Source organism: Triticum urartu, chromosome 3, assembly GCF_003073215.2.
Source record: "Triticum urartu cultivar G1812 chromosome 3, Tu2.1, whole genome shotgun sequence".
NCBI classification, from domain to species: domain Eukaryota; kingdom Viridiplantae; phylum Streptophyta; class Magnoliopsida; order Poales; family Poaceae; genus Triticum; species Triticum urartu.
In genome coordinates, this window is record NC_053024.1 from 319,080,433 (window position 1) to 319,104,693 (window position 24,261).

Here is a 24,261-nt window from a genome sequence, read left to right on the forward strand (position 1 = left end):
TTTTGAACTTTCAAAAGCCATGCCCGCGGTTATCGGCAGATGGGAATTTGTTAATGTCTAGTTGTAGAAAACTTGACACTTAACTTAATTAAAATGCATCAACCGCGTGTGTAGCCATGATGGTCTCTTCTCGGCGGAGTCCGGGAAGTGAACACGGAGTTGGAGTTATGCTTGAACGTAAGTAGTTTCAGGATCACTTCTTGATCACTTCTAGTTTGCGACCATGCATTGCTTCTCTTCTCGCTCTCATTTTCGTAAGTTAGCCACCATATATGCTAATGCTTGCTGTAGCTCCATCTCACATACCTTTTCCCTACCCATAAGCTTAAATAGTCTTGATCGCGAGGGTGTGATATTGTTGAGTCCCCATGACTCACAGTTTACTTCCAAAACCAGTTGCACGTGCCGATAATGTCAATGTAGGTGACACAACCGAGCTCAAGGAGGAGCTCAATGAAGATCGTGTTCGTTGTGTTGTTTCGTTTCCAGTTGATCAGTAGTGGAGCCTAGTCGGGGCAATCGGGGATCTATTGCATTAGGGGTTGTCTTTCTTTATTTGGTTCCGTAGTCGGACCTTGATTGTATCTAAATGATGTAATGCTATATTTATGTATTATGTGAAGTGGTGATTGTAAGCCAACTCTTTATCCCTTTCTTATTCAGTACATGGGATGTGTAAAGATTACCCCTCTTGCGACATGCCTACGATGCGGTTATGCCTCTAAGTCGTGCTCCGACACATGGGAGATATAGCCGCATCGTGGGTGTTACATAGGACGTGAGATCGTAGATTGAGCAAGCTAGAGAGGGGGAGAGATCTTTGTGCGCACCCCAGTGTTCGAGCCTCAAGGGTTTTGCCGGAACCCGAAATCCGACAGTTGCCCAAAGACAGTGTTTGGGAGATGGAAATTGCTGTCTACCCCTTACACAAACAATCCATCAGCCCGATTTCCACTGCTATCAATAGGAGTAGGTTAGTAACTTCAATTAGACGTGACACGACCGCCTCTGAGCCCATTCTGACACGCTGGGTGCCAAACATGGATGGCAAAACACATTTGATCCAAGCTCATCTGAAAGACCTCTGTCTCTCCCTCCATTTCCCCATTCTTACACGGTGGGCGACAAAACAAACTTGACTCAGCCGAAATCGATGTAGGCAAATATATTCAATAGGGGCAGGTTTTTGTAACTTCACTCAGATGTTACACAACCGCTCTACCTGTCAGCCTCGTTAATACACCGTGGGCACCAACCGTGGGCGCCAAGACACCATCTCCTCACCCGAAATCGCTCTGGGTAAATATTGGGGAGATGCGAGATTACCGTCCTATCCCCAACCGACGAGAAATCCAAATTTTAAACAGGGGCTAAGTTCGTAACTTTCACATATTTCAGACAGGCACGTCCCAAAAACATGGTTCCCCGTACCTCTCCCTCAATTTTCTCATCCATACACCATTCGCGCTAGAACACCATTGTCGGTGTCAAAACTGGCGGATCTCGGGTAGGGGGTCCTGAACTATGCGTCTAAGGTTGATGGTAATAGGAGACAGGGGACACAATGTTTACCCAGGTTTGGGCCCTCTCTATGGAGGTAATACCCTACGTCCTGCTTGATTGATCTTGATGAATATGAGTATTACAAGAGTTGATCTAGCACGAGATTGTACTGGCTAAACCCTAGAAGTCTAGCCTGTATGACTATGACAATGACTATCTCTCCCTCTTCGGACTAAGTCCTCCGGTTTATATAGACCCCGAGAGGATCTAGGGTTACACGGGGTTAGTTACAAAGAAAGGAATCTACATATTTGATCGCCAAGCTTGCCTTCCACGCGAAGGAGGGTCCCATCCAGACACGGGTGCGGTCTTCGGACTTCGTATCTTCACATCCCATTAGTCCGACCCATTTCTAACAGGCCGGACGCCCGAGGACCCCTTAGTCCAGGACTCCCTCAGGACGCCCGAGGCTGACTAATGTCTCATGGCCGAAAGGCACTTTCGTGGAGACTGTCATGGAATGGCAGAAACAATGGTTCAACATTACAGAACCCCGCGGCAACAACTGGGCCGCAGCTGCCGAATTCAACTTCGGTGCTCCAATGCGGCTCGCCTCCTAGGTCGAGAAGAGCCCGAACTGGTGTTCGCCAGATGAGCTGATAGCGCTGCAGACGCGCGTTCAAAGTATGGTGGACAAGGATATCAAGCTTGTCGATATAATCAAAGTGATGCTAGTTCGCCAGATTCTCCTGTGCCAAAGCCGAAGCCGCCCTCTATGGGAGATTAATCTGAAGAAGCACCATACCCTGAAGAGGCTCTTCGAAATTTCTCACGAAGACGCCTCGAAGTTTCTCTTCAAGGGCAACAAGACACCGCCGGCCATGAATTCGGACCGCGGGCATGACATCAATCACCTCGCCAACAAGGTATGTTATTTTTAACGCATCCCCTACTTGCTTGTTTCAAGGATGATATCTAAGCTATTATTATCACTGCTTCTTCAGGACTGGATGGAGAGGGCAAAGTAGCTCCGGTGTCCGGCTCCGCTTCCTGAAGAACCAGTCATTCCGCATTTAGCGAAGATGCTGGTGCCGGCGCCCTATACGGCGCCAGCGAAGAAGGCCACGGGGCAGGCCAAGGGGGTCCGAAGTGGCCCCCGCCGCAAGTGCGCTTCGGACATGACGTCCGAAGACAAGACCCGTTCCTCCATCGCCAAAGATGACGACGATGAGGAGGAGAAGAGCGACTCACTCTCTCTCTCTTTGATGGAGGGAGGAAGAAGAGCGACTCTCCCTCTGATGGAGGGAGGAGGAAGAGGGCATCCTCCAAAATTCTGGAGGCAGAGGCGCCCAAGAAGGGGAAAGGCCCGCTCGAGGGCAGCTCCGCATGGGACGTCGACGGCAGTCCGGTGCGACGCCCCCGCAGTAAGCCTCGGGCCACATCATAAGTGATAAGACTCCTACATGCCCATAAATCTAACCTCTCCTCTTTGTCGTATTGACATGATTAATTATGATATTTCCCATGACAGCTCCATGACAGCTCCCAGCGATCCTCATCAAGAGGCTTGTTGGACTCAAAGGAGATGGTCGGCGACACACCGGCGGCCGCTTAGTCTCCCGAGGCCCAAGGAGACGTCGACGTGCTGTCCTGAAGGACCTTCCCAGGGCAGGGAGAGGTTCAGGAGGCCATCAAGGCGGCGCCGGAGGGCGATACCTCGGCCGCCGGACACATGGGGGAACAAGCCCCCATGGAGACTGACGATGGGGGCCGTACTCAATTCGGCCCCCCTCTGGGAATGGATCCGGAGACCCATATGACCCTGGAGTCTGACAAGCAGCCTCCATCAAGAGAAGGAGGCGCGCCCGTCCCATCGGCAACCTCTGCCCAACCAGAGGCGCCGGATAATCTGTTGGAAGCGCTACGAGGCACTTCCATTGTGAAAGAACACCGTACCCATATGGGTACGGTGATTGAGAATGTTCAGTCCATCAAGAGCGGACTGACAAAAGCCTGCAGCGGCCTACTGACAGGTTTTGAGGTAAGCGGCATTTAACCGAGAAAATCTCAACATAGACAGTAGCCCCTGAGACACTGTCTGGTGTTCGGAAAGACAAGCCGGATAGAGGATCAATTAAATTTCGTAGGAAACTAACCAAGTGTGTCTGATGTTAATAAGCAGGCGACCCCGCTGGCCGCGGCTTCTCATACTGCTAAAGTCTCCGGACTAAAGCAGAAACTTGAGCGGGCCGAAGAAGAGCTTGGCCATGCGAGGAGGCAGCTGGAAGACCAGCATGGTATGCAATGGCTCGCGATATATTCGGGAAGAGTAAATGATGTATACTGACCTTAGTGTCATTATATGTGTAGGGGCGACGACCGAGGTCGAGCCCTAAAAACAGCCCTGGCCGAAGCCGAGGAGATAGCCATCAAGGAGCAGGCCGCTCGTAAGAAGCTGATGGCCGGATTGAACGAGGTCCAGCAAGAGCTCCAGGACGCGGTGTAGAAGTATGAGACCTTGGAGCGCGATGATTCGGCTCAAGAGACCAAACTCTCCAAGGCTCGTCAAAGCGCGGAAGCGGCCCGGGTTGAAGCTCAGGGTGCCCTCCAGGAAATCCAAGAGGCCAGGACGATCGCGGCGGGTAAGGCGTTTAGCATGCAAAGCAAATATATAAAGAATAAGTATTTCTTACTAAACCGGATTCGGAGTTCTCTAGGGGCCTTCACAAATCTGCCGTGCAGTGTGTCCGACGCCACGGAGTTCTACCGAGCTGAAGAAGAGAGCTCTACGGAGAAATTGTTCTGGTCCCAGTATCTTGCGCCAGAGCATCCCGTGCCCTTCACTGATCGGCTGAAATAGCTAGTGGAGCTGCATAAGGTGGCCGAGCTAGCCATGAAGGATTTAATAATCCGTCTATGGCCAGCCAAAGCAATGCCCGTCAGCTACTTCAGGCTCGTGAAGAGGCTGGTGAACGGCTGTCCTCGGCCGGATGTCGTCAAGCGATCGGCCTGCATTGAAGGTGCATGCATGGACTTCACCCGCTGCAAGATGTGGTGGGCAAAAATGGACACCGTCGGTCTGACCAAGGGGACGCCGGAGGGCAAGGAGCACCGCACACCCGAGCGCTACCTTGCAGATGTCCTAGAGGGGTCTCGCATTGTAGCAACACAGTGTGCGCAGGACACTATCTTTGAATGAATGTATTCAAGTTCCTTCTACCTTGTATGATACAACAAAGCGGGTTTGCAATATAATGCTTGTTATGTTTTTAAAATTTTCCTCCTGTGCGGCCGTGTTAAGTGAAATCTGAGGGTTTTCCAGTCATCAGCTTCTGCCCCCACGTAGGTAGTACGGAGGTGTTCGAGATGCAATCTAAAAAATCTTGATCCAATTATATGGTCCTTGAAGGAGTTGTTTAGCGCAACGAACCAGGCAATCAGACTATGAGGCATTAACGCCCTCACTTAGCCATAGGAGTTTGACAATAAAAACATGGGCGCAGAGCCTAGTATCTGAGCTAGAGTGCTGCAAGCGTCTAATCGGGAAGTACCAATCCTTCGCGTGATGCGGAAGAAATCTCCAACGATTTGCAACCTTCGAACAGCTGACCGGCTCTCACCGCATCATGACAGTTAGTTTTCTGCTTTCTCTACTGAGGTGCTCATTTGGATAAGCCAAGGCACAATCGCAATAGTTCTCCCTTTACTACCTTAGCCGATATAGCGGAATGTAAGGTAGCAAGCACAGGAGCCGGGCAACCCAACTATTGACCAAAGACATAATTCGGAGCCAATGCATATAATGCTAAATTCAGGGTGCCAAACTATACTTATAAAAAGTGTTCGGACTTTTGTTGCCGTAGTGTGGGGTGCTATGAAGCCCCTGGCAAACATCAAACGTACCAAAGTGTACGGGTGCTACCTGATAGTGTTACCGACAGGAGAGGAAGAAAAAGAAGGAAAAAAGAAAGAAAGAAAACAAAAAAGGTGCAAAGGTGAAAAGCTGGGGCTTTAAAGCTCCAGCCGCGAATTGTTTTCATTGTAATTTGATTAATACGTCGAGGCGCATTGATACAAGTAGTGTGATAAGCAACAGGCTATTTAATATGCCAAAAACCAAGGGAGTGCTGCATGTGGGTCCTGTAAAACAGGTAGAGTGATTAACGAAATCACCTTGAAAATCCCCCGTACGTCTGCATTTTTTGTTGTCTTGGTGTGTTTATCCTTCAAGAGGACTGGTGATCAAGCCCTCCGATGAAACCTGAAAAGGAAACAAATAAAAGTGAAAGTATGTGTGTATCCGGTATCGATTGAGCTGTATTGTGGATCACAAACTAGCTATGCCTCCATCGATGCCCATGGAATTTTGAGTGCGTAGTTATGTACGCGTGGTACGAATACCACTACTTGACCGGGACAGAGACGGAGGCCGAATTGCTAGTCTCGCTCCTGACGAGCTGAGCTGTCCTATTGCAGGGTAGTTCAGATCCTCTTGACGGTGTCCGTGGGCTCGGCAGCCGAATTAAGGTTCTTCTTGAGAAGGCCGATCTGTACTTCCGCTGCTAAGGCAGCGGTGTGCTGTATGGAGGGAGCATTCCGTATTTCCATTCACTGTTATGACACCGCGTGGACCGTGCATCTTGAGCTTGAGATAAGCATAGTGCGGCACTGCATTTAATCGGGCGAATGCGGTCCGTCCGAGCAGTGCATGATAGCCACTGCGAAAGGGGACTATGTCGAAGATTAACTCCTCGATTCGGATATTGTCCAGAGATCTGAAGACAACCTCAAGTGTGATTGAGCCCATACAGCGGACATGTACACCTGGTATGACTCCTTTGAAGGAAGTCTTTGTGGGTTTGATCCATAAGACCGTTCACAATTTCTTGAAGCTCGATCTCCCCCCCCAGATGAACCATATAGCCAAGAGAAACCATGAACCAGAATCCAAAAAAACTGTATTATGACTATTCTTCAACTATATCAACTGTACGGTATTCGATTTATCGGATTTCGAGCTAGCTGCCCTTTTCTTGCTCCTTGCCATTAGCGCAGCCGTTGATGGGTCGCACGCCCGGCACACATGTTTTGGCCTTGCACCTTTTTTTCTTCTAAGGTTGTAGGAATGATTCGCAATAAAATATTGGCTACAATTGAGGAGGCTTCAGTAGTGAATCTATCGGCACCACGGCAGTGGCATACAACTTTGGACCTAAGGGAAGGTCCCGTTACCTTTCGGAATGGGGGATCCCCGTTGGCAACAACCACGGTAGTAGTTGCGGAACTACTGGGCCAAGAGAGAACAACCTGTTGTTCCTGCTCCTCCTTCTTCGCTTCAGGGACGGAGGTCCTACGGTAGGTTCCTATCCTATTTCTTGTATTACCTTGAATTTTTGGTATATTTTTCAAAAAAAAGAAACTCCACTCTTCATTGTTGATACGTTGGGCTTCCTCGGGACATTTTCCATTAAGTAATTTATATGAGTCATTGATCTTCCTTTCATGGGCCCTGTATATTCTATATACCATTCCTAAAATACAGAACTCTAAAAATGATTTAAGAACAATGAATGCCCAATTTGCACACTGTATCCTAATAGAGCAACTTGAGGTTGCTGCCACCGTCCATTAGGACTCACGTCAGGTGGAACCCATCAATTATTGGGTCCAGGACCAGTGTAGCTGAACCGCCAAGACGGATACTGGTCAGATGATCCCGGCGATCAAAAGTGATCGGCCATGACGACCATGGATTAAATTTTGGGGCCACTGGCTCTATCGCGTAGACGTCCCTGAGTGCGCTCTTGCGCTCCCTCTTGGGGATGTGTGTAGCATATATCATGTTCACCGTTTTGACCTGAGGGGAAACTTCTTCTGTCCCACTATGTTTGGCTGCAGGGGCTCCTTGTCATCATCCTCGCTCTGTGATCCCGTTTCCTTGTTCTTTGCATTTATCTTGCCGGATGCTTAAAAACCCAGCAATCTTTGTTGGTATGGTTGGCTAGTTTGTCAGGGGTGCCATGGATTTGGCACGGACGGTTGAGTATGTGGTCCAGGCTAGATGGTCCCTCATTGTTTCTCTTGTACGGTTTCTTCCGCTGGCTGGACTTGGAGCCACTGAATCCGGTGTTGACTGTAGTGTCGTTAGTATTATTATCATTGCTTCGGCGCTTGTGTCTGTTACGTCGGAGCTTGTCGTTGCTGTTTTTGGCCTCAGAGGGGCCTGTGTCGCTGGCCGTATTTTTACTACGGGCCAGCCAGCTATCCTCACCTGCACAAGAGCGGGTCATAAGTGCCATGAGGGATGCCATGGATTTCGGCTTTTCTTGGCCGAGGTGGCGGGCAAGCCATTCGTCATGGATGTTATGTTTAAAGTCGCTAGAGCTTTGGCATCCGGACAGTCGATGATCTGGTTCTTTTTGGTTCGGAACCTAGTCCCAAATTTCCTAGCTGACTCTCCAGGTTGTTCGACTATGTGGCTTAAGTCATCGGCGCCTGGTGGCCGGACATATGTACCTTGGAAGTTGTCAAGGAAGGCTTCTTCCATGTCCACCCAGCTGCCGGTAGAGTTTTCAGGTAGGCTGTTTAACTAGTGCTGAGCTGGCCCTTTGAGCTTTAGTGGGAGGTATTTGATAGCATGGAGGTCATCTCCGTGGGCCATGTGGATGTGGAGAATAAAATCCTCGATCCATACCACGGGGTCGGTTGTTCCGTCGTATGATTCAATGTTAACGGGTTTAAACCCTTCGGGGAATTCATGATCCATTACTTCACCGGTGAAGCAAAGAGGGTGCGCGACGCCTCTATATGGGCCGCGTCGTGATGTAGCTCTGATGGAGTCCGTCTGCGGTTGTCGGCTTGGGTGTGACTAGGTTTGTCACGTCCGAATAGGTGGCCATCATCATGTGTCGAGGAACGTCCTTGTGATCTGTAAATCGATTAGGTATATCCTGCTCTACTATCCAGGGTCTGCCGGAGGTCGTGTGTATGACCCCGAACTGCCTTGTCTCTGTTTTTTCGTGGTGGCGAGGCGGGCTACTCTTTGTCTTGAGTTGCCGCTCTATCCCGACCACGAGGTGGTTGGTCCGCCGCACTATCCTGACCGCGTAGTGTTCGGTCGGCCGCATTACGCGAGGGAAGTGTGGGCTCCGACGCCTCTTCATTGAACTGAGGTAGCAATTTTCATTTTGGGTAACTCTTGGCTGGGCGTCTGAGGCCGTATTCTTTGGCTGCCACAACGTTAGTCCACCTATCTACAAGAAGCTCTTGGTCAGCTTGAAGCTGCTGTTGCTTCTTTTTCAGGCTCCTTGCGGTGGCTATTATTTGGCGCTTGAAGCGTTCCTGCTCGAGAGGTTCCCCAGGCACAATGAAATTTACTTTGCAGAGGCTTTCCTCATCCTCAGAGAGCGGATGATAACTACCGTCCTCCGAGTCGTTGGGCCTGGCCTGTTCGTCAGGGCTGGCTTGCCTGTTTTCTTGCTCCTCCTGTTCGATGTTACCTCAGCAAGGTCTTCATTGTTTTCGGCATCGTCCGGAGTATTGTCTTCTCCGGTGCGGGTATTGCTGTCCTTTTAACGACGTGACTTAGAGCGGCGCTGAGGACGCCGGCGTTTTTGCTATGTCTCAGGAGGTTTATTCTCAACTGGATTTTCTTTGTCATTGCCGCTATTCTCCTTTGGTGCATCCACCATGTACACATCGTATGAGGAAGTGGCCATCCAACGTCTGGTGAACGGCGGGTCCTGGGCCTCTTCTCCTCCGGCATAGCTGTCCATACCGTCGATGTCATCGGAGCCGTAATCGAGCATGTCAGTTAAGTCTTCGACAGTGGCAATAAAGTGGGTGGCGGGTGGGGAGCGAAATTCCCTCTCATCAGCTTCTAGTTCGAACCAGATATAGTTTGGCTGTGTGTCCCCCGTTAAGGACATGTTCTTTAATGAGCTTAGCACATCACCCAAAGGTGAGTGTTGGAAGATGTCTGCGGCGCTGAACTCGAAGATCGATAAATGGTCAAGTTCGGCATCCGTGTACTCACATGGTTTGGAACTTACACCCAAAGATGAGTTTGGGGTTTCGGTGACACAAATATTGTGTGAGCCTAAGTCCATGTGCGGCTCCAATACCGGAGAATCTGTGGCCTCCGTGGTGGGGTTGAACCTCTAGTCCTTAGATGGCACCATATGCTCCCGATCTAAGGCCATAGCAGTTACAGGACCTATCTCCTGAATGTGTTCCGATGACAGATTTAGGTCATGTTCATCAAGGTGACTAGGAGCGATCGCCGCGTTCTCGAATCCAGTGAAGATCAAATCTCCACGGATGTATGCGATGTAGTTCAAGCTCCCAAATCTGACCTAATGGCCAGGGGCGTAGCTATCGATCTGCTCAGATGGCCAGGCGAGTTGGCCCACAGTGCGAAGCCGCCGACCACGAAGATCTGTCTAGGGAGGATGGTCTCACCTTAGACAGCATCGTTTGTTGACGATTGAAGGGCCATCAAACCTTTTGGGGATGGCATAGTGCAACTCTCAGTGAAAGCACCAATGTCGGTGTCAAAACCGGCAGATCTCAGGTAGGGGGTCTCGAACTGTGCATCTAAGGTCGATGGTAACAGGAGACAGGAGACAATGTTTACCCAGGTTCGGGCTCTCTCTATGGAGGTAATACCCTACGTCCTGCTTGATTGATCTTGATGGATATGAGTATTACAAGAGTTGATCTACCACGAGATCATAATGGCTAAATCCTAGAAGTCTAGCCTGTATGACTATGATAATGACTATCTATCCCTCTCCGGACTAAGTCCTCCGGTTTGTATAGACCCCGAGAGGATCTAGGGTTACACAGGGTCAGTTACAATGAAAGGAATCTACATATTTGGTCGCCAAGCTTGCCTTCCACGCGAAGGAGAGTCCCATCCGGACATGGGTTAGGTCTTTGGTCTTCGTATCTTCACAGCCCATCAGTCCAGCCCATGGCTAACAGGTCGGACGCCTGAGGACCCCTTAGTCCAGGACTCCCTCAACCATCCCCACACCAGCCTCCTCCATCCACCACCCCATCCATCGGCACTGTCCTCCACCCTGTCCATTGCCACCGTCCTCCACCATGTCAGGGCACCTACCAAGACCACGTCGTCCACTCCTAGAGATCGACGTTTCTCATACACGGCAACAGACCAGGAGCCTTGCATCACGTCCTCTCGCTTCATCGGCGCCGTCGTCTTCTTTGTCGGGCCGCTCACATGACCATCTCATCCACCGCAACGGGACTTATCCCCTGATGCACCTATCTACCATCGTAAATCTTCTTGAACACCACAGACAGCCATCGCACCCCCGATGCCTACACGGCGCCGCAAGAGAGGTGGTACTTCATATCTGCTCAACTTTTTGATCTCAACCACAAAATAGATCGTAACTTGGTTACTATACTTTCTTCTCAGCTCTTAGAATTTAGTTCTTAGTTCAAAGAAAACAATGGCTGCTAAATAGCATTTCTGTGGTTTGTAGCTTTAAATCTGCCATGGCACAGTCATAATAGGGTTTAATTGATCATGCTTAGCGTTTAATTGATCATGTTGGATCCGTGGTGGTTTCTTCAATTGAATGGAGGGGAAACCCTCTTTTGCTCAAAAAAAATGCTTAGGGTTTCCCACTTTTATGGTAACTATATGATCCGCATACATGCTTCGTGTCATAATAGCACTGCTCCACCCATCAAGCTAAACAAGGTTAGTTGTTCAACTACGAATATGATATTATTAAAACAGAGTCGTTTAATTGGTCATCTAAATGTTCCTAATTTTGTTTCGAGAATGCATGTATGCCGCTCGGGTGTGTATCTACAGGGCGCCCACGGTGGGTCATGGGCAACCCTGGGATTTTGGGTCGGCCCAGGCCCCGATTCCCCTCTGTTTTCTTGCGCTTCTGATCTCTACTCACCCCAAACGCCTGCCTCGCAGGTTACTTGTTGTCCCCGGACGACATGACTCTAGGAGAAGATGCCGGACTAACAGGAGGTCAGGAGTCGCTCGCCCAACATCGTCACCGCTGCCCGGGTGCGTCGTCGTGCCTACCTTCCCAGTCCGTTCAGGGCTCAGGCATGAGCAGCCACTAATCCAACCCGATTTATCCTGAGTTACATCCTCAACACTCAGCAGCCACTCCTCATCATTGATGGCAGCTGGAACTACATCGGTATTTCCCTGGAGAGGGAGGGATGATGTAGCACAGTGACGGTAGAGTATTTCCCTCAGTTATGAAACCAAGGTATCAAACCAGTAGGAGAACCAAGCAACACAACGTAAACAGCACCTGCACACAAATAACAACACCTCGCAACCCGACGTGTTAAAGGGGTTGTCAATCCCATTCGGGTAACGGCACCAGAAATTAGTGCGTGATGGTAAAAAGGTTGTAATAGATTGGATAAATAGATCGCAAATAAAATAATGTGTGCAAAGTATTTTTGTATTTTTGTTTTAACAGATCTGAAAATAAAAGCAAGGCAAACATAGATCGCAAAGGCAAATATATGAGAAATAAGACCCGGGGGCCGTAGGTTTCACTAGTGGCTTCTCTCAAGAAAGATAGCAAACGACGGGTGAACAAATTACTGTTGGGCTATTGATAGAACTTCAAATAATTATGACGATATCCAGGCAATGATCATTACATAGGCATCACGTCCAAGATTAGTACACCAACTCCTGCTTGCATCTACTACTATTACTCCACACATCGACCATTATCCAACATGCATCTAGTGTATTAAGTTCATGGAAAACGGAGTAATGCAATAAGAACGATGACATGATTTAGACAAGATCTGTTTATCTATACGGCGGTAGATATATATCTCGTCTTTTTATCCTTAGTAGCAACGATACATACATGTCGGTTCCCTTTCTGTCATTGGGGTCAAGCACCGTAACATCGAACCCACTACCGGGCACCTCTTCCCATTGCAAGATAAATATATCGAGTTGGCCAGACAAAACCCAAATATCAAAGAAGAAATACGAGGCTATAAGAGATCGTGCATAAAATAGATCAAAGAAACACAAATACTTTCATGGATATAAAAACATAGATCTGATCATAAACTCGAAGTTCATCGATCCCAACAAACACACCGCAAAAGAGTTACATCATATGGATTTCCAAGAGACCAATGTATTGAGAATCAACAGAGAGTTGAAGCCATCTAGCTACTAACTACAGACCCAAAGGTCTACAAAGAACTACTCACGCATCATCGGAGAGGCACCAATGGAGGTGGTGAACCCCTCCGTGATGGTGTCTAGATTGGATCTAGTGATTCTGGACTCTGCGGCTGCTTGATGAATATTTCGTCGACTCCCCGAGGTTTCTGTGATTTTCGGGGTATTTATACAGCAAAGAGGCTGTCCAGGGGGTACTCGAGGTGGGCACAACCCACCAGGGCGCGCTAGGGCCTCCTGTCGTGCCCTGGTGGGTTGTCCCCTCCTCGGGACTCCCCCGGGTGCAACCAGGGCCCATCTGCTTCCTTTTGACCAATAAAAAATCACCGTAAAGTTTCGTTCCATTTGGACTCCATTTGATATTGATTTCCTGCAATGTAAAAAACATGGGAAACCAGGAACTGGCACTGGGCACTATGTCAATAGGTTAGTACCAAAAATGATATAAAATGACTATAAAATGATTATAAAACATCCAAGATTGATAATAAAACTGCATGGAACAATCAAAAATTATAGATACGTTGGAGACGTATCAACATCCCCAAGCTTAACTCCTAGTCGCCCTTGAGTAGGTAAGTGAAAAAAACATAATTTTTGATGTGGAGTGCTGTTCATCAAGTCATATCATATTATTTTCTTTATAGGATGGACATTTGGACTTTTATGTGATTCAAAGCAATAGTCTAGTTCTGACATAATAATTAAGATACTCAAGCATATTAACAAGCAACCATGTCTTTCAAAATATCAATGCTAAAATAAGTTATCCCTAGCCCATGATGCTCAAACATTGATCCATTCATGAAACACACTCGAATATTAACTACACCCAATACTTGAGCATACTCATATTGCCTCCTAGTTGGTGCTTTTATGAGAGAAGATGGAGACTCAAATTGCAAAATAAAAATTGCATAATAGTAAAAGAAAGACCCTTCAAGGAGGGAATTAGGGATTTGTAGAGGGGCCAGAGCTCAAAGCGAAAAAATTGAGATAAAAACATTTTGGGAGGTGTATCCATCCCACCAACGAAAATGACTTTGAGTTCCAAACACTTTCCATGCTAGATGCCATAGGCAGTTCCCAAACAGAAAATAAAGTTTATTGCTTTTTCAACCATAACTTCCACCTTCCATGGCTAGCCGTATCCACGGGTGCCCTCCATACCAACACTTCCCAAAGAGTTTATTATTTGACAACATAACGTAAATTCATATTTTTTTGCATTTCGGGACTGGGCATCCCTAATACCTTTGCCTTACTCTCGTGCAATGACAACGGAATAAACACTCATATTGAGAATAATACATCTAGCATGGAAAATGTTAGCCACCCGTTACCATTCCGCGAGTGAAACAAACTCACAAAAGAGAAGTTTATTTTGAAAATTAGAGATGGCACATGCAAATTTGCTTAGAACAGCAAAAGAATACCACATATAGGTAGATGTAGTGGACTCATGTGTCAAAACTGGTTTAAAGGATATTGGATGCACAAGTAGAAGTCATACTTAGTGCAAAATGAAGGCTAGGAAAAGATTGGGAAGCGACCAACCAATAAACGAATAATCTCATAAGCAAGCATTAAGCATAATTAACACCAAATAATGCACCAGAAGTAGGATATTATTTTCGTTGCATGACTATTGACTTTCGTACTTGCATAGGGAATCACAAACCTTAACACCATAATCTTACTAGAGCACAATTACTCATGAACATAACTCATGTATCACATCATCATGTCTCAAAACTATTACTAAGGATCAAGTTTATTTTTTCCAATGATCTTCATGACATTTTCTTTTACTTTATCCTTCTTGGATATCTATCACTTTGGGACTAATTTTCATGAGTTGCTTTTCAGAAGCTCAACCAAATATGAGTGAAGATCATGAGCATAACAAATTTTCTTTCTCTCAAAATATTTTAAGTGAAGAAAGAGAAAATTTCTTCAAAAATAACAAATCACACCGTGCTCAAAAATATATAAGTGAAGCACTAGAGCAAGTCCTAGATCATAAAAGATTTAAGTGAAGCATAGAGAGCAATTCTAACAAGTCATGACATAATTTTGGCTCTCTCAAATAGGTGTGTCCATCAAGGATTGATAACTTAAAACACAAAATAAGACAAGAAAAGACACATATCATACAAGACGCTCCAAGCAAAACACATATCATGTGACGAATAAAAATATAGTCTCGAGTAAAATACAGATAGTTGTTGGAAGAAAGCGGGGATGCCACTCGGGGGCATCCCAAGCTTATTTGGTTGCTCATTCTTGGATAATAGATTGGGATGCCGGGGCATCCCCAAGCTTAGTCTCTTACATCCTTCCTTCATCCATCGTAAGATAACCCAAAACTTGAGAACTTCAATCACACAAAACTCAACAAAGCCTTCTGCACTCAAGACCATCCCCATTGCCTGGCCTTTCGCAGTTTGGGGTCTAGACATGGTAGGACCATTCAAGACAGCACGAGGTGGCTTAACTCACCTACTTGTCACGGTGGACAAGTTCACCAAGTGGATAGAAGCGAAGCCAATCAAGAAGCTAAACATTCCAACTGCTGTGACTTTCATCGCCGATATCACAATTCGGTACGGCATACCACACAGCATCATCACCGACAATGGCACAAATTTCGCCAAAGGCGCCTTGGCCCATTGCTTCGGAACAAAGGGCATCCGACTGGACCTAGCATCCGTCGCCCATCCACAGTCAAACGGCCAGGTGGAGCGAGCAAAGGGCCTCATCCTGTCCGGCATCAAGCCCCGGCTGATCGAGCCTCTGGAGCGCTCGACTGGCTGCTCGCTCGATGAGCTACCAGCCGTCCTCTGGAGTCTGTGCACGACTCCAAACAAGTCAACCGACTTCACGCCTTTCCTCCTCGTCTATGGTGCCGAAGCCGTCATCCCAACAGACATAGAGTTCATTCCCCACGAGTGACCATGTACACCGAGGAGGAAGCAGAAGAAGCACGACAAGACGGCGTCGACCTGCTGGAAGAGGGCCGGCTGTTGGCACTCAGCCGGTCCAGCATCTACCAGCAGAGCCTGCGCTGATACCACAACAAGAAGGTCAGGCCAAGATCTTTCCAAGAAGGCGACCTTGTGCTCCGGCTGATCCAGCGAACAGCCGGCCAGCACAAGCTGTCAGCGCCTTGGGAAGGCCCTTTCATCATCAGCAAAGTACTGGGCAACGACTCCTACTACCTGATTGATGCTCAGAAGCCCCGAGCACGCAAGAGGGACGACTCCGGCAAGGAGACAGAGCGGCCATGGAATGCAAATCTCCTCCGATGATTTTACAGTTGATGCAGTATGTACCACGCTACCTTTTGTATTAAAGTACCAAGACTTCGGGCCCCCCGAGACGAGCTCGGGGACTGCCCTCTTTTGTCTGTATGATAAAAATTATGCCTAAAAGTATGTTACTCTCTGTCATGCCGCTTGGCACCGGGCTCGACGAGTCGGCCCGGGGACTTGCCGCCTTGCACTATGAAATGTTTCCTGCAGCCGGACAAGTAGTGTGTAACACCTAAACCATCTTCTGTCAGAAGCCGCAGCTCGCAGAGTGACTGTATGGTGGGTAGACGTAAGGTAGAATGGGCGTTCGCATGAGAAATGGTTAAGGACTCAAAGCATAAAACATAGCTCAAGACGGCTTCCAGCCTTTTTTCGCAAACCGACTCTCGAATAGTCGGATTGCCGCCTTCTATTCAACTTGCTCAAAACTCTTAAAAATGGCTAAGTACTTGCTTTCCCAAAGTAGCCAAGCACTTGACCCAGTGACAGTCCGCAGAGCGGCTGTCTGATTGGCAAGGCAGGCAACTAAGAGAAAGCGGCAAAGGAAAAAAGCCAAAGGAGCAATGAGCAAGAAAAGATAGAACCCGGATAAATATATTTACATAACATAGGCCCTTGGCCGAATTTTCGAGCAGATGTTCAAAATACACCCCGCGGGTGGAATTGTGCAAATTAACAAGTTCTTCAAAGACTACTGAAGCAGATAAAATAAAGATAAAGCGGCAGCTTAGGAAGCAGCAGACGGATTCGGAGGGTCGGAGGAGGCTGCAGCATCAGGCGTCGGGACGGCCGGCTGGCTAGTCTCGGCTTGATCGCCTCCGGCGGCAGTCGGGTCGGTCGCACGCGGCTCATTGCTAGAGGTGCGGTCGAGCTGGTGCCTCCGTCTCGCCTCCGTCCTCCGCCTCGCCTTCCTCCTCAACGCTGGAGCCAATCACCTCCGTCGAGTCCTCGCCGTAGTCTGGGTTCATCCCAAACCACTCTGGCGGTACCTCCTCGCCGTCTTCATACCGCTCGGGGACAAAGATGCTGGTGTCGGTGTACTCGGCGATCGCCGCAGCACGCTTGACAAGGGCGTCTTCCGCAGCTGCCAGCTCTGGCTGGGCCTCAGACCGAAGCATGGCCAGCCGGTCTAGATCCAGCCCCGGATACCATGCCTTGACGAACACCAAGGCCCGGCGCGCTCCAGCTCGGGCCGAAGAGCCCTTCCAGGCTTCAAGACGACCAGCCGCGACCTCTAGCAAGTCGGCCGTCAGGTTGGGGGTGCGCGGAGCCTGCATGTCCGGCCACAGGGCGGCAATCGCCTGGGCACCAACACGCTGAAGCCGGCGCAGCATCCGATGAGCTGGCCGAAGGCGAGCCTCGATGCTCTGGATGTGCTCGTCAAGAGTTCGGGGGGCGTCGGCGGCAATCTCTGCGCCCTCCGCCCTTCGACCTTCACGGTCAGCCTCGATGGCTTGGATGGCGGCCTGCGACTGCCTAGGAAAGAAGTCTGCAAAGACAGGAAGAAATGAAGAAGCAAGTCAAAAACTAGGAGTCGGCAAGACTTAAATCGGCAGCTCGAAGAAAGAAAATAAAAGAAACTCACCATCAACGATGTCTTCAATCTCGTGGAAGCCGGAGGCCAGCATCGCCTCCTTGTCAGACCAGGAGGAGGCTCGCTCGCGAACTCGGCCAGGAGGGCGGTTTCCGTCTCCTCCGCCTCCCTCTGCGCCTTCACAAGCAGCTCCTTCTGCTCTGCCAATTGAGTGGCCAGCAGATCACGCTCCGTGGCGAGCTTGCTGCACTCCTCCTCTTTCGCGCGCAAAGCGGAGTTGGCGTCGCTCAGCTGCTGTTGAAGAGCAGCGTTGGATCCTGAGAAGAAGAAAGAAAGAAGGCGTTAAATCATCTGGAAAAGAAGGTCGCCAGGGAGATCCGGCCCGACTGCTTAGCAGTCGGCCCGAACCTCGGGGACTACAGCCCGCGGGTGCGCCAGTGCACCCCCGCGAAGAAGGAAAAGGACTTACTTCGGCTCTCCGACAGATCGGCGGTCCGCTTGCCCAGCTCTTCAACGTTACGGTTGAAGGCAGTGACGCGGAGGTTGTGGTAATCCTGTGTTAAGCATTTCAGATAAAAAGTCAATACCCAGAGTTCATCAACTGGAGTTCCGGGCCGCCTGCTCAGCAGCCAGCCTGAAACTCAGGGACTACACCCAGTGGGTGCGCTGGTGCGCCCCTAGAGAGAGGAACAAGAAAACAAAAACCAAAGGAAAAAACATACCCGGACGGCTGCCCGCGACGCCAGGAATGCCTTGGTGCAACTCTGGAGAGCGTCGCCCTCAGAATGAAGCTTTGCCTGGACGTCCAGGAGCGCCTGGTTCAGCGGCCCTGTGCCAACTCCTCGCACTCACCCAATGGGTGCGGCGCTCGTCGCTTCGGCGTTTGGGATCGCCGAGCTGGCAGTGCCGGCTATCAGGGGGCGGGGTGCCGAAGTCGCCTTCTCCAGACGGCAGCGCGTTGGCGAGCCGACTTGGAGGAGTAGCTGCGCCACGGCCTCGTCTTCGATCGGCGGCACCGGAGGGTCCGCCGGCTGCTCGCCCTGCGCACCTTCGGACGGCAGCGGAGGCGGCGGTAGAACGTTCACATCCGGCGTAGAGGGGTCGCCGCCCTCCCTCTCCATGACGGGGTTCTCCCCGCCGGCTTCTCCAGTCTGCCCCGTGAGCTCCGGAGGCGGCAGCGTGGAGTTCAACGGGGTGACGAACACCGCCGATTGGCGGCGCGCGGCTTCCTCCGCCTGCCGCTTCGTTGCGGCAGCGGCTTCGGCCTCCGCCAGTTTTTTCTTGGCGGAGGCCTCCGCCCTGTCGTCCTCCGCCTTCTCCAGGCGAACGGCCTCTTCTTCATTGCTCTTCTCCTGCGCATTCTGCTCTGTCGCCTCCCAGAGGTCAGCAGCAGGGTCAATCCACCGAGTGGTGGCGGACGTCTCCGCTGACCCCATGACGGAGGCGGCGGTGACCCTCTCAAGAGTGAGGGGAGCCCTGAAGCAAGGGGGACAAGAAAAAACTCAGACAAAGTCATAAAGAAAGAATAAAGCATTGAGACAGGATTCTCACGTGGAGACCAATGGCGGCTTCTTCACTTCCTTATGGAAGCGGATGGCCTTCGCGGCCGCCTTGTCCCGCCGGGTCACCGCAGCCGAACCCTTGGGTTTCTTCGGCTGACTACCGAACAAGGTCGGCACGGCCCTGTGCTTCTTCCCGCCGCCTGTAGCACCCGGCGTGGCAGAAGAGCCCGCGCTAGGCTGGCTGGCTCCTGGCCGATGGCGGGGGGCGACTTCCCCCTCGGTGTCGTCATCAGGCCAGTCGGCGAAAGTGGCCGAAGGCCTGAAGTCGCCTGCTGTTCCTCCTCCTCCCTCGGTGTCGTCGTCCAGAGCCGCCGCCCCCAGATCGGGGTCGTCGACGTCACTCTCCGCCCGGTCGGTGAGGAACTCGCGGGCTGGCCCCGAGGTGCCGGCTGGTGAATGGAGGAGGGGATTCTAACCAAAGCCGACTGGTCAAAACAAAACTCGACAAGAAAGAAGACAATCCAAAGAAAGAAAGGAAAGGCGACTCAACACAGGCGGGGGCTTGGCGCGGGAGTATGGCTCCTTGCCGAACCGCCAATCCTCCAGGAGCTTGCTGTCTGAGAGGTAGTTCACCATGAAGGCCACCTCTTCGTGAGGAATGTCCTTGATGCACATCCGACTCGGGTCGCGGTGCCCACTCATCTGGCATATCATGTGGGGGCGGCCTTGGAGTGGGAGAACTCGGCGCGCCACGAAGGCGGCCAGCAGGTCCGGACCAGTCAAACCCTCTGACTGCGTCAGCACTCAGAGTCGCACGATGGCGCCGGCTCCCACAGGCGTCAGCGACTTGGCCCCGTACGACCAGTTGGGCAGTCGCCCAGTCGGCGGGCCAGCTTCGAAAGCCGGCAAGTTGACCCAGTCCCCCCTCTCGGAGACGCTCCTGACGTAAAAGTAGGATCTCTGCCACATTTTCACCGACTTTATCAGCGAGATGGAGGGGAAGGGGTTGTCGGCTCCTAACCTTCGCACGGCGATGAAAGCGCCGCATTGAGACGGCACGCCCGCGGCCTAGGTGCCGAGCTTGGAGAAGAAGAATTCCCCCCAGAGCTCAAGGGTGGGGAGGACGCCGAGGAAGCCTTCGCACAAGGCCACGAAGGCGGACAATAGCACCACTGTGTTGGGGGTGAGGTGGTGCGGCTGGAGGCCGTAGAACTCCAGGAAAGATCGGAAGAAACTGCTCACCGGCAGCCCCAACCCGCGCAGGCAGTGCGAGCGGAAGATGACCCGCTCACCCTCCTGCGGCGCAGGGGAAATCTCCCCCTTTGGCGCGAGACGCAACCGCATGTGATCCTCGCCGGGGAGCCGACGAGTCCGGCGAAGGAACTCAATGTGGTCGTCCTGGACTTCGGAACAGTCCCAAGTGCCGGAGCACACCGGGGGAGGCGCGGTGGCGGAGGAAGAACTCATCGCGAGCTGTCGCCGCGGCGTTCGCCGGAGCTTGGGCGCGCGGCGGAGCGAAGAAGAAGAAGAAGGAGGAGAGCGAGGAGCAGTGAGAAGGAAGAGAGCGAGGAGTAGTGGGAAGGAGGGGGCGTGTGCCCCCCTCTTCCCCCTACTTATAGCCTTGTGGGCTGCGAAGCCGAGGGGGCGTCGTGGGGATTTATTGCGCCCACAGCCCCACGACCCCCATGTTCCACGATAAAGTTACTGCGCGCAGAAACTCCACGGGAATCCCAACCGTCCGCCGGGGCCACAGCGGATCCGCTCGGGCGCCGAGGCGCGGTAGTGGCGGGCCCCGCCTATGGGCCTGTCCCATCGCGGGCGTAGGCTGGCAGGGTGGCCCAGCCACGTGCCATCGCGTGACAGGCCTAGGACGGGCGGCGGCCTGGAGGCTTATCTAGCACGCCACTTGGATCCCGCCGCGACGTTCGAAATATTGTGCGAGTCGGAATTAAGTGAGTCTGAATCGAGCGAGTCTAACTCCTCCTAGTCGGCCCGACAGAAGTCAATCAAAGACCATGTGTTGAGCACCCGGAAAGAGAAACTGCTGAGGCTTCTCGGCCGATCGTCCACGGCGCCTCACCAGCTTCGGGGACTACTGTCGGAGTAATGGGCCACGGGTAGGCCGACCCGAGCCCAGAACCTTTCAAGACATCGGGGCAGGCCGCGCCCCTCAAGACCCTAGGACGAAGAGCCACCTTCAAGAAGCCAACGGCGAAGGTGGCCGACTGACCACTCACGGCCGAGTCCCAGGGACGACTTTAGGGAGAGCCGACTCCTGACTGACGACTTCCAGAGAAGCCAGCTTCGGGGGGTCGGCCTGCGACCCCAACACCCCCCACGACCTGATCAAGTGGGACAGGGCGGGGGAGTGGCAATAATGAAGCCCGCTCCTACCCCTTACAAAGGGTAGGCATGGCTACAACACGCCGTACCCCGAAAGATCTCCGTGCGGCGTGGCACTGTTGCCATGCCAGCCCTGACATCGGCACCGCAGGACCGAATCCTGCACCCACGATGACTGGTCTGTACGGTGCAGAGGCAGCGGGTCCCACTAGTCAGTGAGACCCCAGGAGACGGCAAGAGGACTGCCAGTCAGGCCCGACAGGAGTCGGCCCCTGGAAGTCGGCCGAGCCCTCCCTCGGGACCCACGCGCCATTAATCAAGACATGATGGGGAGTGGCAATAGTGATCGCCCGCGAGGCGGCGGGGCTGTTGCCACGACCTCATGATCAAGCCCGCGTCATCAGAAGCACGGCTACAGTAATCAGCAGCCGGCAAGAGCCACCCGCGGCGGACGCGGCTTGTTGGTTCCGTACCAGGCTAGTCGGCGGGACACACCAGTCGGCGGGCCCCAGCGGTCGGCAGAGAAGACGGAGGCCAGAGGCACTGACGGCTGGGTCCTCGTCCAGCCAGATTAACATTGTACCCCTGGGGGGTAGGCCTATATAAACCCCCAGGGCACCCATGCAAAGGGTTAGAACCCATTAGCTCTAGACCAGATCACATAAAAGGGAGAGAGCTAACCTCGCCCTCTCCCACCACCAGAGAACAGCTCAAGGAGCAACCGTGTAAACACTTTGCCATAGTGATCATGCGGAGACCCCGCAGAGCAGCAGTAGGGGTATTATCTCCCCGGGGAGCCCTGAAGCTGGGTAAGATTCACCGGCGTGCATGCCTTCGCCTCATCCTGTTTCCAGGCACCGGTGACGTTCCACTCGCCCCCACCATGATAAGCCATGCGTTGGCATATGTCGCACCAAACCCCCGTCACACATCAACAATCATGCCATAGGCTAGCTTCTAGGGTTTAGCCTCGTCGATCTCGTGGTAGATCTACTCTTGTACAACCCATATCATCAATATTAATCAAGCAGGACGTAGGGTTTTACCTCCATCGAGAGGGCCCGAACCTGGGTAAAACTTCGTGTCCCTTGTCTCCTGTTACCATCCGGCCTAGACGCACAGTTCGGGACCCCCTACCCGAGGTCCCCCGGTTTGACACCGACAGCCAATGTCACCTGGGAGCAGTTTCAGCAAGCATTCTGCACCGCCCACATATCCACTGGAGCTATGAGCATGAAGAAGCGTGAGTTCCGCAACTTATGCCAAGGGAACCGTACTGTAGGCCAGTACGTGGAGGAGTTTAGTAAGTTATCCCGCTATGCTCCAGATGATGTGGCCATAGATGCCGCGAAGCAGGAGAAGTTTATGGAAGGGCTGAATGATGAGATGAGTATGCAGTTAATGGTGGCAACATTTAACAACTACTAGGAGTTGGTAGATAAAGCTCTCATGATCGAAGGGAAGCAGCAGCAGATAGAGAGCCGCAAGAGGAAATATGGACAAGGGAAGTACAATTCAGGAGCTCAGCAGAAGCCTCGCTTTACCCCGAAATCGGGAGGGCTTACCCATAACCATGGAGGCCACACTCACAATGGAGGAAGTTCCCATAATCATAATGGCCCAAGGAATGGGAATGGGAATGGAGCAAGCAGCAATCAGAATCGTTCCGATCCAGCCACACCCACCAAGAGGGACCTAAGCCATGTTACTTGTTTCAAGTGCGGGAAGACTGGACACTATGCCACGTAGTGCCCAGAAGCAAAGAACAGAAATGGTAATGGGAGCTCTGGGAAGAAGCCCAATCCATTTAGCAAAGGACACGTGAACCACGTGAACGTGGAGGAGGTTGAAGAGCAACCAGATGCAGTTATCGGTAATTTTTAGTTAAGTCATTTACTGCAATCGTTCTTTTCGATACTGGTGCATCACATTCATACATATCAAGGGGATTTGTGGATAAGTATAAGTTGCCCACTAGAATTCTTAAGACACCTATGCTAGTAACCTCACCCGGAGCCGAGTATATGGCAAGCAGTGGATGTTTTCAGATTCCATTAACCATAGGTAGTCATGTTTTCCCCTCTGACTTGATAATTCTGGAGTCGCAAGGATTGGATGTGATACTAGGAATGGATTGGTTGTCGATGTATGGAGGAAACATCGATTGCACCAGTAAGTCAATTCTACTTACTATCCCGGAGGGAAAAAGGATCAAGTATGTATCTAGGCATGCGCCAAGGAGAACCCAAGTACATTCTCTCACGGCAGTTGTTCAGGAGGAAGTGCTTGTTGTGAAGGATTACCGAGATGTATTTTCAAGTGGAATTACCAGGCATGCCGCCAGATCGAGACATCGAGTTTTTGATAGAGCTGTTGCCAGGCACCAGGCCTATATCAAAGAGACCATATTGGATGCCCACGAATGATCTGGAGGAGATCAAGAAACAGATTAAGGAGTTATTGGAGACAGGTTACATCTGACGGAGTTCATCACCACGGGGAGCCCCAGTGCTATTGGTTGAGAAGAATGATAAATCTCTAAGAATGGTTGTTGATTATCGGGCGTTGAATGAAGTGACAATCAAGAACAAGTACCCATTGCCAATGATTAATGATCTGTTTGACCAGCTTCAAGGAGCAAAAGTGTTTTCGAAGATCGACCTGCGATCAGGTTACCATCAGCTAAAGATTCGAGAAAAGGATATACCTAAGACAGCGTTTACCACAAGGTATTGGCTTTATGAGTATACAGTTATGTAATTGGGATTGACTAACGCCCTTGCCTGTTTCATGAGTATGATGAATAAGGTGTTCACGGAGTTCTTGGATAAGTTTGTTGTG